The 16,434-nt window shown below is 44.1% G+C and overlaps 1 protein-coding gene across 1 annotated transcript in view; it reads right to left on the bottom strand.

Annotated features, from left to right (window-relative positions):
• znf536 (zinc finger protein 536) overlaps positions 1-16,434 on the bottom strand; it is a 90,028-nt gene that overhangs the window by 23,847 nt on the left and 49,747 nt on the right.

Genomic DNA, 16,434 nt, shown 5'->3' with positions numbered 1-16,434 from the left:
TGATACTAGTTGACACCCAACAGATGGCTCTTGTCAGGCCCGGAGAGCAAGAGTTAACCCAATCCCCTGCTCGCTTGCCCTCCCTCCCTCCATCCCTCTCTTCTTTTTAAATGTCTCCCATATAAACAGATTTTGTTGCTGCTTAAAGTGGGCTCAAAATTAAAGCGTATCGTTTTACACACATATTGCATGCATATTACGGAGCCCCAGCTGGTGGCGGGCTGCTCTTAAGAGCCATATGATTAAGTTAGAGGTTGGGGTATCCGATAAGATTTGAGCTCTCCGCCTCTCTCTCTGGAACTCGCTGCCTATTTTACTGCAAACTTATTAAATGGAGGAAACAACATTATTTCTTTTTCTGAGTGTATGTGTAATTATAGTCACACACCTGTGACTCCCTGCCATCCACGACAGGGGGAGGAAGGGAGGGATGATGATGAGGGGGGGGGGGGGGGGGGGGGGGGGGGAGAACGAGGAGAAACGTCGTTGGGAGCAGCGGGAGCCCTCGTTTCGGAAGAAATAAAGGGAGGAGGATAAAGAGGAGAGGAAAAACAAGAGAGCTTGTTAATCATGTGCTTTCTGTCACCGGCTGAACACTGATATCCTAATGATTCACGCCGAGATGGTGACATCACAAGGAGGGGGGGGGGGGGAGAGAATTGGCTGCAAATGTAAAAAAAAGAGAAGAAAGGGAGATGACAGCCCAAAAAAAATGGACAACTAGTTTTGCGCAGACAAGATGACAGAGAGCATGAAATACATTTTAGAAAAAGAAGAAAAAAAGAAAACTGGGAAATGTCCCTACGAATCTGTCGCTGCATTCCTCACAAACAGGCGCTTGTTTCATTTTGAACAGAACGGTTCTGAAGAAACGCTGTCGTGAAAGTTTTCCAGCCAAGTTTCAATCTGTACTTCTTTTTTCTTTGTTTTTCTCCTTCTTCTCCCCCCACCACCCTTCCCACCTCCTCTGGCCAGACCACCCCGTCGCAGGCAACACATGTGACGTGATCCTCGGGAGAGGAAATGACCTATTAAGTGGGAGAGATGATCTTCCTTTAACCACGTTCCCCCCAAAAAAAAAAAGAAGAGAAAAAAACGTGAGTCACCGTGTCGTAACTGGTTACCTTTCACTGGCCCTATAAGCCTCTCCCCCCATCACTCCCAGTCCGGTTGTAACAGGAGAGTTGGCGCCGCTGCTTTCAGAAGCCCAATGCTCTCTCTCTCTCTCTCTCTCTCTCTCTCTCTCTCTCTCTCTCTCTGTTCTAACAGGACAGATGTCATCGCCCCAAACAGTCTGAGTCATTGTACGCCTCCACACCCCTGAGTAACCCGAGGACATCGGGGAGGGAAGGACTGTAATTTTGACATTCTTTGACATTTAGTTGACACTCTCAGTCATGGCAACTTAGAGGGCTCGGTGTCTCGAGCACACGCGCGGACGGGACCAGCAATGCAATGAAATACATTTTTTTTAAAACAGTGTGGGCAGCGTTACTCATCACGAGGGGAAGTACGATTTATGGAACGTAGATTTTAAAAAGGCCGGAGAAACATCCCTCCGATGCACTCCAGATTTGGGGGCTTGGGTGGAACAGGTGGCTTCTCCTCAGGCACGTGTTTAGTTTTGTCTGTGCGGCATTTCAAGAGAAAGTTTGAGTTTGAAGTGTATTTAGAACATTTTCAGAAGGGCCCTCTCTGACGATGGAGATGTTGTTTTCTGAGTGTCTAACACAGCTTTCGTCGAACAACAGCACACTGCCTCCCGACCGCCATCTACGATAACGCCACAACAGGCCCCGTGCGACGCCGCTTCAATAAACACCTGAACTCTGCCTTTAATGTCCGCCGCTCGATAGCAGAAGTCGTGCAAGAGCGCCACATACTGAGAAACCTGAAAACGGCTTGTTTGTCTGTGTCGATACAGATCGAGCAGATCTGAAAGAAGGGAAAGAAGAAGAAAAATAGGGGGGGGATATGGAAATAGCAGAGCTTTTTTCCCCCCTTTTTTTGGGTGTAATTTTTTAATAGAAAGCAGATGGTTACAGATGCAGAGGCCGAGAGCCGGTGATGACACATCTTTAATATTTTAGAGTGGTCTTTGCCGTAAATGTTGAAGCAGCTGTTCCCCCCCCCACACACACACACACACACAGCCAACGCTGTAAATTTACAAAAAAATGTTCTCTCCCTTTTGTGTGTTTGTGTGCGTGTGTGACTGACAGCTATTGGATTTACTGTAAATTACAGAAATGAATATGGAAAAGTGATGAAAAGGCAGCGAAAGGGGGGGGTGTGAGTGTGTGTGTAAGTGTGTGTGCACCCCGACTGTTTGTCGCTGAATCAATTCTCCCTCATTCTGAACCCTGCTGATTATTCTCTTATTTTAGTTGGAGGCGGCTCACTGTTGTCCTGCGAGCGCCGGAACTGATATTCAAATGTAAAGTGATACTGACATATAATGAGATGGAGGGAGAGGAAAAGGTTGGTGGAGGAAGAAGATAAATATATATTTGTATTGTGTTTGCATTGCCGCCGTTGGGTTTAGTTTTAATGTCAGCAGCGAAGGAGAGAAGGTTTTTTCTTTTTCTTTTTTTTTTTTGCGCCAATGCTTTTGAGTCGAGGTGATTGTCATCAATTCGCGTCTTGGCATTTAAACCACCCTCTTCAAATATGAGTATTTGAAATGCAAATACAGCTGCGTATGGCCGGACAAATTAAAAAGACACACGCAGGAGTAGGGGTGGGGTGGGGTGGGGGTGGGGGTGGGTGGCTGGGGGTGTTGAGGAACAAACATTTTTGAACACATAATTATTTTTTTTACAATTTTTATTTTTTTTTATCATCCGAGTTCGCATTGTCAAACACTCCCTTCTTTGTCTCTTTCAAGAAACGGCGGGCAGATAATGCGGCTCACAGCAGAAACAGCAGACCAACTGATTATGTATTTATTTGCAGTTTTCGTCACTTCGGCAGAGAGAGAGAGAGAAAGAGAGAGAGGTGCTGCTTTTATCTCACCCTTGCCTTCACTGTTTGCACCTTGCGAGGTGTGTTCGATTATATGCCTTTGTTTTTTTTGTTTTTTAGGCAGTGAGAAAATATGATTCACATTTCATTTTTTTCCGCCCTCTCTCCGGCGCTACAGTTATTTAAACATCAATAGCAATGTGTCTTCTTTAGCACACACTCTTTCTCATATTGATATTTGTATATGATCATTACTTTGGGCCCTGCACGCTTTGTTATACTGCGTCAGTTTCGATAGGCGTACGATCCAATACTGCAACCTCTGACAATCAAGCCCCCCCCCCCGCACACACGCACAGAAGAAAAAAAAGAAAAGAACAATAGACTAGTTGAGCTCACTTTACTGTGTCAGAGGAGCTACTGTAGGAGCGCACTGGATCAATTCAACTGGAAACGCATTCATATGCCTTAAGGCCACAGTGTGTGTGTGGGATTGGGGGCACAATGAATACTCAATTCCTAGTACCGGCAAAGAAGCAAATTTGCGACCGTTTTCCACACCTTTTCAATAAAAGATTTGAAAAGACCGGCAGATTTACTCGAAGATAAAGTATGCTTTTTAAAATTTTAAGTTTTCCTTTTAGAAAAAATAGTGTTTCTGGTAAACAGTTCAGTTACTGTACCGTATATGTCTGGTGCTTTTATTGTGAAAGGTGAGAGCGGATGGAGCGCCTCTGGTTGAAAGGACGTTTAGAATGTGTCCGTTCTGCACAACGTGATTGGTTGATGCCTCTATCAGTGGTGCGAAAGCTCATGAGCAAACCCCCCCCCCACACACACACACACACTTTGTGTTCAAGTTAACAGCCTAGAAGAAAGACTTGCTCCTATAAAACCTCAGGTAAGCTGACGGCACTCTTTCACAAAGAGCGAGGGGGGGCAAAGAGTAAGAAGAAGAATGGAGAAGAAAGAAATAAAAGTTATACCTGCTGCCTCACTTCTGCTAAAGTTGCTGAATATTTGTTTTCCTAATTAACACGCTCTTTTTGTGTTTTTTTTAATGATGAAGAGGAAGGAGGAGGTGGAGGAAGGAGGAGGTGGAGGAAGGGGAGCGGCGGGACGTTCGGTGATCGATGGATGGCGTCGTTCGCGGGACGGAGGTGGCAGATGGGTGAAAGAAAAGAAAAAATAAGAAGGAATCTTTATAATTTTGGGGAATGTTTGACAAAACGATAACGACTGAAATCCTAGTTTTTAATGACACGTAAGGGAACGGAACAGAGTTTGTGTGTGTGTGTGTGTGTGTGTGTGTGTGTGTGTGTGAGTGAGAGGAGGCGGGAGGGATGCCTCAAGGGGGGGGACGGCGGCGGGATGACTACCTGCAGAGAGCCGGCGTCCAAATGAGAACATAATAACAACATCAGAGAGCGAGGAGAGGGACTGTCTGCGAGATGACAACGGTATTAGAGAGGAGTCAGATAATTAAGAAATGCACTTAGTGTTTTGTCAAAAGTGTCCGTCACTGGCGGAGATGGAGTTTAGCTCGGTGTGTGTGTGTGTGTGTGTGTAGGTGTGTTTTCACGGCACCGGAGATACCGAGATAATGAGCTCTGAAAATAAAGGGAAGAAGAAGAAGAAGAAACAATAAACAGTGAGAGAATCAATCAAATTATTTAAATCAAAAGTTGTGTTTTGTCCACACGACGATGCCAATTTTTTTTTTTGGGACATTTCTGACATAGCTGTCCAGTTAGGGGGGGAGGGGTGAGACACATCTTGGATGAGAAGCAAATAAGAGGGGTGGCAGAGGATGGGGGGGGGGGGGGGGGGGGGGGGGCACAGAAATAAACCCAACTCCCATCTGATGAGCAGCTTGTACATAATACTGAATCTCCGTCTCTTGCCAAGTCCACTTCTCGATACAGAAACACGATAAGTGCAGATTTTTCGAAAAGATTTCCCTCCTTGCTCGCTCGTCCCGCGCTCTCTCTTTTTTTTGGGCCTGGAAGCACTTCGAGCTGGTGCAACGGATAATTCAGGTGGCTGTCCCCCCACCCCCTTTCCCCTTTTCCCCCCTTGCCGTGATAATGGGGACGAAGCAGAAGAAGAAGAAGAAGAAGAAGAAGAAGAAGAAGAAGAAGAAGAAGAAGAAGAAGAAGAAGGAGGAAATAAATTAGAATGCATTCATCTCTTTTGACTACAGGACAGATGATGTGGCCATCTTGAGATCGTTTGTCATCTGTCAGGCGGCGCTGACCTTGCGATGGATGCGGGGGCTCGTATCGTCTTTTTACGGCGAGAGAGACAGAGAGAGAGAAGAAGATGAAAAAATTTAAATAAAAAAAGATCAGGGGGAGAGATAGAGGGAGACGGAAAGAGAGGAGGGCTGTTGTTTTCGGTAATAAATCCAACATTTATGCCTTCCATTCGCGCTGCCAGTTAAAAGAGGCACAAACATGGAAATCCATTATGGAACGCTTCTTAAAAGTGTGACCAATCCTTGTTCAGTCAATTAGAGTCTGGAGACGGAGAATATGATGTTTGTCTGTTTAGCCTCCCCGACACATACAGATCAGCATGGATTTGATGATGGGAAGAGAGATTCTATTTTCTCCCCCTCTTAACAGAGATGGAGTGAGGGAGGAAGGAGAGAACAGAGAGAGATGGAGGGGCAGCATATCCAAGCTCTGTTTATCTCTTTTCTTCTCCTCTGCTTTTCCCTGCCTTTCTTTTTTTTTCTATTTTTCTTCTTCTTCTCCTCCTCCTCTTCTCCTCCATATACAAAAGCATTAATGTGCGCGGCGATGTGCTTTGCCATTGTTCTGTGTTTAAAAGCTTAAAAAGGGGACGTTGTTTGTGTAACTGGCAGAGTTGGCGGCGGCGCGGGCCGCGTCCAAAAGAGCCTGCGCTTAAAGTTGCTCGGCTGGAAGAGGAGAGAGAAAGCAACAAAAAAAAAGAAAAGAGAAAGAAATGCGCCGCATTAAAGGGGGAGCGAGAGAGAAAGCAGTTAATAAGAGTGGTTACCCCCAGAATGAGCGGGGATGAGGTTTCACATTAAAAAAGATTTATCTTAAAGTGTGCTTCTAATCCCTTCAGTTTTAATCCACACACACACACACACACACACACACACACAAACACACCACCACCACCCCGGACCCTCCGCTCGGAGCACCCCTTCCCGCCGAGGCACAATAAAAAAAAACATAAACCATAAAGTTCTTACAATTTCTGGAAACTGGCGAATGATTTTACAAGAATTCCCGGCCGGTGAATCACGGAGCTCGGTGGGACTCATCTCTCTCTCTCTCTCTCTCTTTTTCTCGCGACGGATTATTAAAACACAGGGAAAGGAAGTCGCAGCGGAGGACAGCGAGGACAAAGGGAGAAAGAGAAAGAGTGTAGGAGAGTGTGTGTGTGTTTTCCCGCCGTGAACGTCTGATGATTATCACGGGCAGCGGTGATAGGTGGCGGCGAGGTGTTGTCATGCTCTCTGTCACACACAAGCTGGACGGATGCCTGTGTCCACTGCAAGCTGCTTGAATGTGGAAGCATATGGGTGTATGAGAACCTCAGCCCACTTCATGAATATTTGATTCATATTTCCTGTGTTTGTGTGTGTGTGTTTGTGTGTGTGTCAGTGTGTGTGTGTGTGTGTGTGTGTCCGTGTGCGTGTGTGTGTGTCACGGAGGGAGAGAAAAAGGAGGAAGGATATTTTTTTCTCTCTCTTTCACTTGTCATTGCAAAAAAAAAAAAATGAAACTCACAAGGATTACTTTGTGGCATTGTAATCATAATTGCCAATCCTGAATACAAATCTCTCAGCGCTAAACACATCGAGTGAAATTGAAATGACAAAACGAAGCTCATATAACGGTGTAATCAAAGATATATTCAGGGAGGAGAAAAAAAATAAAGAGAGAAAAAGTTGAGCCAGTACGAGATGAGGATCAGGGGCCAGTTATTAGCCGGGCCAGGAGGTGGGGGGGGACAATGAGCCCCAGTGTTGGAGGGCAGCTTAACACTGAGCCAGTTACTGTACCTTTCAAAACTAATATGTAACCATATCTGTTTTAAAAGGACGATTCATATTACTGTGAATGCATGAGAAAAGTTGTTCCCATCCCTGCGACCCAGGAAACTGGAATCCCACTTGTAATAACCCCCCTAACACACACACACACACACACACACTAAATTGCAGGCCTGGCCTTTTGTGGAGAGCATACCGTTTAAAAAAAAGAAAAGAAAAAGAAAAAAAGACGAGGGACATTACAATTTTTTTTTTAATGATGTAAAACATCTTCAGCTTTTCTCCGAAGGGACAAGGGCGCCGATTGTGCTCCGTCGTTACTGTGGCCCGCTCCGAAAAGGTCGTCCGTGGGCGTGGCCCGGGGGCGGACAAGGGCGGCACTGAATGAAAATTGGGTTATATGTGATCAACTAAGTTATTAATCAGATTAAAATGGATTCCCCTCTGCCTGCTGTTTAACTAGGCAGGAGGAGGGAGGAGGAGGGGGGGGGGGATAAAGAGTGGCGAGAAGTGGAACAATAGGCCAGTGTTTACTCATGCAAGAGCAAAAGAAAGTCATTGTTTCAGAGGCTGAAGTCATTGTGGCAGATGAGTTCCGATGAAGACCCGGTCTGCCCTTAAAGAAGCCCGTGCCCTTGCCCCCCATGGCCCCCATGCCCCTTAGCCTAACCCAGGTAGCCTCTCTAATCCTGATTAAATCACTGTAATTAGAACACGCAGTGTTCCTCCACCCCCGTATTTTCCCTAATAAAACAATGCGGCGGTTTAAATCCGGTTGCTGGGATTTAGCGACGCAACAATGCAGTTTATATCCATCTCTGCCGAGGAATTAAGTGTATTTTCTAACCGCTAATGTTATAATGTTGCTGGCTTATTTGTCTCGACGCTCGCTATTCTCCTTTTTCTTATTCCCCCCGCGGTTTGGCTTCTCTTTCTCTCTCTCTCCCAGTGTTTTCTTTCCCGGGCACAACTTTGTTTATTCGCATCTTATTTATTTGTTTCCCGCCGTCTTTTTAAAAATATATTTTCCATCTTTCTTTTTTTGATGTTTGAATCAAACACGTTTTTAGCGAGTGGTCGGGATCTTCTTTTCGCTACGGGGGAAAAAAACAAAATAATGCAAGTTATTTGTCTTTAATTGCCACAGAGCTTTTCAATCGTGCCGACTTCGTGTCTACACCTGTGTATGTTTTTTTTGTGATTTTTTTTGTTGTTTTTTATTAGTATCACTGCGTGCCTCCATTGATGTGGAATAACAGAGGAAATAAAAGTTGACATAGTTTCTTCATTTTTTCTTTTTTTTCTTCCTCAACCCCTGTTTCCTCTCTCTCTGCCTTGCTCTCTGTTGTTTTTTATATATCTGTGTTTTTCCTTGAAGTTGCCGCGGCATTGTCTCATTATGTGTCGACTAGCTGTGTAAGTGTAGTTATTATGCCTGTGTGTCTTTGCCTGCCGGTACTGTTCTCTCTCTCCCTCGGAGGATGAGGAGGCTTTATGAGTACAACTCCTCTGAGGCGTCCTCTTCACATCTCCAGGGCGCCTGGGGAAGGGGGAACGTTGCATTCTTAAGAGGAGCAACTCAAACTGAACAAAGTCTACAGGAGTCGGGGAAGAAAAGAAACAAACAGCAAACTAACGAGATGGGAAGCAGAGATCATGTCAAATATATCGGGTTGGAAGGCCAATTTATAACCCATTGTTTCATGTCGCGCAAAATCGAATGCGATGCGCGCCAACGTTGGCTATGAGCGTGCACGGAGGGGAGGCTTGCATATATACATAAAAACACTTGATTTGCACGTGAAAACACACACACACACACACATACACACATACATATATATGTATATAAATATATACATATATATATATATATGTATGTGTGTGTGAATGTGATCCCCAGCTCCCTGTAACCTCACAGCTCCCACGCTGTCTTCACTCCCCCCGGTTTCCCCGTCCTGCTTCTGAAATAATGAATAGAATAATTGTCGCGTAACTTTGCAATCATCCAGCACTTCGTCTCCGCTTCCTTTTCAAGGGCAACTCGATACTGGCCCTTCATTCGCGGCACTGTACTTCCAGGAAAAGTGATGTGGCCGGTGTCATCGATGGGTATTAGCGAATATGTCGGAGAGAGGGAGAGAGAGAGATGGAGGGAGGAGGGAGGAGAGGGGGTGAACAAGAAGAAGAATAGGACGCCTTTTTTATTTTCTTTCTGCAAAAAGGGACCCTTTCAGCTGGCGCAGCCGTTGATAGCCGGGGAATTAGCCAGAGGGTGGGGGGGGAATATTCCTCAAGTTTTCACATCTGCCAAAGAGCAGAGCGAGACAGAGAGTGAGCAACAGGTAGCGTCCTCGGGGCTCGACAGCAGCTATTACACTTAATTGCTCTTTGAAAACTACACCATTTGCACTTTTGGGTGACAAGGTGATAATTCACCTCTGCACAAGTTAAAGCCCGAAATGTTGTTGCGCACGTGAAATAGCACCTCGCCTTCGCCAGCTGTCAGAGCTGTCATCTCGGGCGCAACGAGAGACCGGGAAAGGAGGGGAAGGGAGTGCATCGGCAACAGTCGTCCGCCTCTCCTCCTCCTCCTCCTCCTTTGGTAAAAAAAAGACGGGCAGACAGGCCCCTCCAGACGGCTTAATCACTGGAGGAGCCCGTGCCCTCCAGCAATGGGGAAGAGAAAGATGGAGAGTTGGGAGGAAAAATACAAGAAAAGGGGAGGATCCCGGATTGTGGGAAAGGGAAATGCGGGGATCTGCAGGAGGAAGGAGCGCTCGGTGGAGTCTGGTCTGAACAGAGAAATGTCAGCCGCCACCAAGTCTGGTTGAGGTTGAGTCGATCTGGTGAAGCCATTCACAGGAACCCTGTCCGGTGACGCAACAAAGAAGAAAGAAATCTGAATTTGTGTTTTCCAATAATTCAGGACGTGCGTCTTCCTCACGGTACTTCTGTCTTAATAAACATGATTTCATTCACTCTGAGAGATCCGGATCTGTCATTTGTTAAAAGAAGTGAGATTAGATATAATAAAACCCATGATTAGATATCTTTCTTTTCTCTCTGACTTATTCTGCCGACCATGTTCTTTGGCGCAAAGGCAACAAATAATTAATTAGCAATCAGACACAAAGAAAAAAGGGCAAATCGGTGCTGTAACACCTTTTTATGAATCGGACCTAGAGACGGATAGTGGTGCGCAGGTCACGGTGCGATCAGCGGGTCGTGGCCCGATCCTTGTAAATAATTGGTATGCAGCCACAATGAAAGCATCCAGAGAGTAGAGATGCTCATCTTGCTTTGTTTCATGCATTCTTTGAACCAACGCACAGGTCTCCTGCCTTATGGAACCATCTACTTTGGGGATCCTCAATATACAGATGCCAAATGAAACCGTGCGCCCCACACTAGGATTCTCGGGTGTCACCTTTCTGAACTTACCACGCTGCTTCTAAGTGCACAGAATAATTACGGCTGTGCAGGTAAGCCATCCGTCTAGCTCATTAGTAAACACAGGGGTGTCTGGGAGCAATAAGTACCTCAGGCCTTTTCCACTTGTCAAAGCATTTTGTGCCAGTGTTTATGTGTGTGTGCACATGTTTGCTCGAGACAAACAGAAACCCAATTCATGGTAATTAACCACCTGATGAGGACAGTATTATTGGTAATTACCAGGTTTTGCATTATCACAAGTTTTAAATGTGTGTGTGTGTGTGTGTGTGTGTGTGTGTGTAGGGGGGTCTGAGTGTGGGTCTAAGTGTGTATGCATGTTTGCAGGAGTGTGGGCTTAAATATCAAACAGACAGAACAGAGATTAAAATAGGATATTGGATGAGGATGGAGTCAAGTTGTGAGGAGAGAGGACCTCGCCCCCCACAGGTCGCTTGTACGGGGCGGCTTATCGCGACCCCATGTTCACGCTCATTTTCAGGCGGTGACCTCGAGTGGACGTGGTAATCGGGGAGGAAGTCAGGTGACACGGTACAATATTGCCTGGTTAAATGTGACCTTTACGTTTATTGATCAGGACACGTTGGTCGGGTTGGCTAAAATACGTACTAAAATACGTAAAATACGTAAAATAGGTACGGACGTGGATTAAAATAGGTGAACGTTGACTTTTTGTTCAACTGCTATACATATTTACAGCTCTTTAAAAACAAGGATTTTGCCAAAGAAAACATTGTTTCATTGACACAGAAAAAGAGGGCCCAAAGAATTTGTTTGACCATTTACAGTTACGTGTAAACGTGAGCTGCATTCACGGCCAGGCAGAGACCAAACAATTAAGATAATAAAATGAGCATAAAACCCTCAATATCTCCAGTAGGAATTAATACATCAAATTAGGAACAATGAAATATTAAGGTATATTATATTAAACATATACAATTAGGGATTAGTAAAGGGTTACAAAATATACAATTGGTTGAAATGGAAACAATAAGAAAAGCAAACTGGAGCAGGACAGAAATGAGGAAGCTGATAAATCATAAAATACAGAGAATTTAGAGAATGAGGGAGCGCAGAGCTCGCTCAGTGATTGCAAACCAAATCAGTGTCAGCTGTATTCTCGCTGTTTGTTACCAAAAGAGAAATAAGAGTGATCTGACGTCCTATCCAATGTTCACATCAAATGCAAAATGGGAGGCTAAAAATAACCAATTATGGATTACCGTGAACATTTAGCTTCGGCAACATATTAATCATGTCCAATGATATTTTGTACAATCATTCTAAACCATGTCTCAGATGGTGTGCTGTCATCTAGGATCTATTCTTAAATAATTTAAGAGACCTCAGGAGCTCTCTCGGAGACAGAATCCATCAGCTTTTATTCCGAAGTTTGTGAATAGGAGGACAAACTTTTTTGCGTTTTATCGTTCAGTTAAATCCAAATATTAACATTTAGCAATTTTATAAATACGGGCCCAGGACTCAGTAATGCGCTACAACTGTTTGTGTGTACAGACACCAGCCTGTGTGTGTGTGTGTAGAGCTTAATTTGTCATGTCTACCTTTCTTCCACTTAAACCAGAGAGAGTGAAAATTACACCGCTAATGCCAACTATGATCCAATACATCTGCGCTGCACAGCGAGACCACCTCTCCCACCATATGTCTTTAATTGCCACACACACACAAACACACACACACACGCACATATCATCCTTTCTCTGCAAGAATGAGTCTGAATGTTCCCTTCATCCTGATATATATAAAAATATGTATCTGTGTGTGTGTGTGTGTGTGTGTGTGTGTGTGTGTGTGTTTGTGTGTGTGTGTGTGGTCCATACATGTCTTGCACGTTGTTCTAACATGACCTCAGCACTCATGGGTTCAAATCCCTCACAATGAAGGCAGAAAAGAGCACACTCCTTCTGACAGAGGTAATTGGCCACTAGTGACACAGGCAGGGCTGTATTTCAGATGCAACTTCCTTAACCCATCGCGCATGTATGCACACACACACATACACACACACACACCCACCCACACACACAGAAATGTAGGACTGTCGGACAAAAGGGCCAAAGCCATCACAGCAAGTCTGCGTCGGGGGGAAAGGTAAAATAGAATCTTAACTCATTATTTACCTCATTATGAAGAAAGGAATGTGAGTGCCTGTCTGTCTGTCTGTCTGTCTGTCTGTCTGTCTGCCTGCCTGTATTTCTGTCTGTCTGCCTGCCTGTCTGTCTGCCTGCCTGTATATAGCTCAAGAAGCGTTCATCTGATCTACTTCCCACGTGTTTCGGCAACACTGCAAACGTGCAGAGTTTTACATTTAGAGCGTGCGCAAAGTGCCCAGCAATTAAGTCCAAGGGTTTCTCCCCTCTGGCAGACATTTTGTGATTGATTATTACTTGTGATATCTGCGTGTCAGTCATCCTGTCAGGGTGCCACGGCCTCAACCTTCCCAAGTAACACTTTTTGAGAGCTGTCCTGTATTGAGTGAAGCTGAGCAGCTGCTTCGTGGAATTGTTCTCTGGTTACATGCTATGTACGTTTCTTAAATTGCCTCTCGACAATCACAATTGGTTGCAATGAAACAAACACAGGACTTTCACCCAGGAGAATTATTATTTTTGCCCGTGTAACTTAAATTAGTTAATAAACATACTTATCTAAAGCCAAACCCTGATTTTTTTTACTGAACCTATCAAAGACATTCAGTTGGGTTTTTGTTTCAATATACAACTTTAAAACCCTTTTCCATGGAAACGTAATTGATTGTTTTGTTGGCTTGTACGGGGACGCAATGCTGCGTAAGACAGGGTGGAACCGAGGCAGCGGCATGTTCATCATCTCAAGTCTACCCAAAAAGAGCCTTGTTTTGCCGCCATCTAATGTGTGTACAGGAGGTGACTCTCTGAGAGTTATCACCAACAAACAACAGCACTTCTGCGTAGAACTATAGAGCACAATGTGAGAGTACTTGTTACTTGGAAGCGATGGGTCTAATTGATGGGAGAATGTACAGCAATCCACTGTCTTCTTTCTCTCTTGTATCCAGCGACTCTGTTTGTGTGGCCCACTTCTCAAAATTGCGAAAGGCGCTCAGCTACGAGCTCTGCCATCTTCTCCTCTGGAATCCTTGACGCACTCATCCAAGTCCCACACTGCTATCAACACTTCCACTCCCCCAGCTTGTCAATCTCAACCTTCCAGAGTCCCGGGTCCACGTTTAATATATTATATGAACGAGGGGGCTGAGGTAATGTAAGTAATACGATGTGAGGAGCGATGTTCGCAAGCAGTTGTGCCATGTACAGCACTGTTTGAATAATGTAATACTTCAAGTTTGATAATGTATGGCTATAGATAGGTCTCCACTGCAGCCAAGTATTGATTGCGTTAAGCACATCTACAGTACAGCAAATGGTGCGGGTTCATATCGGTCTTTACACGGCATACAGTACTTCAGTAACCAGATACCTTGTCTGATTACAGAGACCTCAGGGCCAGCGCTGCTGTTAATGACATTTATTGATAAATGCAAACCCTGGGCCAATTTCGGTAGGTGCGCTTTAATACTACGGGTGTGGATCCGTACATGTGTGTATCTGTCGCGTGTCAGAGTGCAAGTAGATTCATGTGCATTGTAACCCCCCCCCCCCCCGTCTTCTGGGTACACTAATGAAGAGACGGCCACTCCAGACGTGCGGCGCGTGCCTTACAACAGCTCCCGCAGATTCTAGGGTGAATTTCGATATTAATGATTTATGCTGTATTTGCATACAAACCTAATGCAAACCCACTCCAGATAATCACATTTCGCCATCTGAATTGAGTTTTGCGGCTGTCTTTGCTACCCCCACCTTCTCCGCCCACCGAATAACAGTGGAATGTGGGTGAGCCCCCCAGCACAAGGGGTTTACAAGTGGACACATAAAGAGGGGCTGTAATAGTGCATTTTGCTGTGAAACAAGAGTGTCTATTTTCTCATCCAATCTGTGGTCCAACAGCAGTGTGTGTAGCAGAACTGGCGGCAGTGACAGTGGTAACAGTGGTCAGCCATACATACAGACGGCAACATACGACTAAACTGCATTCTCAATTGCGTTTCGAGGGAAGCTTAGGATTGTTGTTTTAAACACGCTGTTACCATTGAAAATGTAAAGAAAACAACAACAAAATGTAGGCAGCAAAACATCTTTGTTTGGTTAAAAAAAACATATTACATCATATCATATCGTAAAAGGACAGAAACAATTCTGCTGCATTATCCTCAATCGTACTGCATAACTTTAATGGCTACATCTTTCTGCTAATTCCATAATAATTCAATAATAATTCAAATGTTTGTTTCTTTTACTTTGTGATTTTGATACTTTTAATGAAATAAAAAATTCACAAAATATCCTCAACCACTGAGCAAAAGTCATATTTATTACACTACGAGTGGTAGTAATTGTAGGTCACTGTAGACAAAGTAGAAGGAATATCACACATGAATAGTTGCATCCTCTCCTGTATTAGCAGCACACATATAGTTGTTTTTGAAGTGGGCGTTGATGACTTTTATCATATCAATATGAGGAAAACTGATTGCTCCGTGCTCACTTGGGATCTACAGCATGCAGTCCATGGCAGAGTGGACTCTGACGCACAAACAGATTAATATTGGTTAGCGTGCGGTGAGAAACACCCCACATTTCACTTGCATTCTCCTTTTCAAAGTATCATTGTGGTTCCTTGCGAATTCCCCGTGCCCTTTAGTACACATGGACGAACGCCGAAGGCTTCAGAAAATCGCCCGATGTAACTCATTCATATGTACTTTCAAGCAGCACGCCTTGATTTGACTTGCTTTTCTTCAATCTTTTATATTGTTCTACGCTATCGAAGTAGAGATCTGAATGGTGAATATGCGTTGCCAAGAAGTTGCACGCATAACAACTGGTTGGGATTTTTAATTACAATCAGACGAGGACAAACTAACAGCAAGTAAGAAAGGCTTTTGTTGCACAGAGAAAGAACGTATCTTTAAAGGTCACACATCCCGAGTGGCAACAGGAACTATCCACATTACATGGCTTAGACAATAAGTAGGGTGGTCTCACACAAACAGGCATTTCTCTATTAAATTAAACATGTATATGTATATAAATAGTTATATATCAATCTTGTGTGGTTAACATTATTCCATAAAGTTAAGCTATGCAGAGAGCTCCATGACAACGGACAATATTTTGTCAGATGGAAAGGTCAGATGAACACATGTGGCTGCATTGCTTCATTAACAGAGGCGTCACTATTATCATAGATTATTGTGTCTACTGCGCCTTTCTGAATGTGTGCCTGTCGACATGCACTTTACATTTCATTGGCAAAATGTCACTTGATTTTGTCATCCACAAAATGAAAAATATGTACGACTGAAAATAACAGTGAGAAAAAAAAGGATGAAAAGATTTCTTCTTTTTTTTGTCTTGATTAAATCTGACAAAATAAGCAAAATATGACAATCTGTCTCAGGGACTGCAGTTGAGTAAACATTGTAGCTACAACACACTGTAGCTGGTAATTAATGCATGTGAAAAAAATAAACCCTCTAGTGTTTTCTAGTTTGAATCAAATATGCAAATATACTTGCTCATTCTCAACAAACGTCTCAACACGGAGGAGTTGCCTCTGACCAGAGCTAAATCATCTTTCTATGTATAGGTCTGTGCCCCAAAGGTCAACACCAACACTGGGTTTTAACTTTCTTCCTAGGGAGACAATTTAGCAACCGACCCCTGAACAGCAAAAGAGGGTTGTAAAAAGTGCAATAAGAAAAAAAGCATTTCCTTCTCCCGTCTCAAGGAGCGGCTGTAACCTTAGCAGAATCATGAAAGTTGACAGTTCATTTTTCACAGGGTCATAGATCGACGAGTCTTATAAAGTAATGGGCTTTTGGGAGCCGGCTTTATGAGAGCTAAGATAGTTAA

Source organism: Cyclopterus lumpus, chromosome 3 (genome assembly GCF_009769545.1).
Source record: "Cyclopterus lumpus isolate fCycLum1 chromosome 3, fCycLum1.pri, whole genome shotgun sequence".
NCBI classification, from domain to species: domain Eukaryota; kingdom Metazoa; phylum Chordata; class Actinopteri; order Perciformes; family Cyclopteridae; genus Cyclopterus; species Cyclopterus lumpus.
This window is presented reverse-complemented; position numbering and strand designations above follow the sequence as displayed.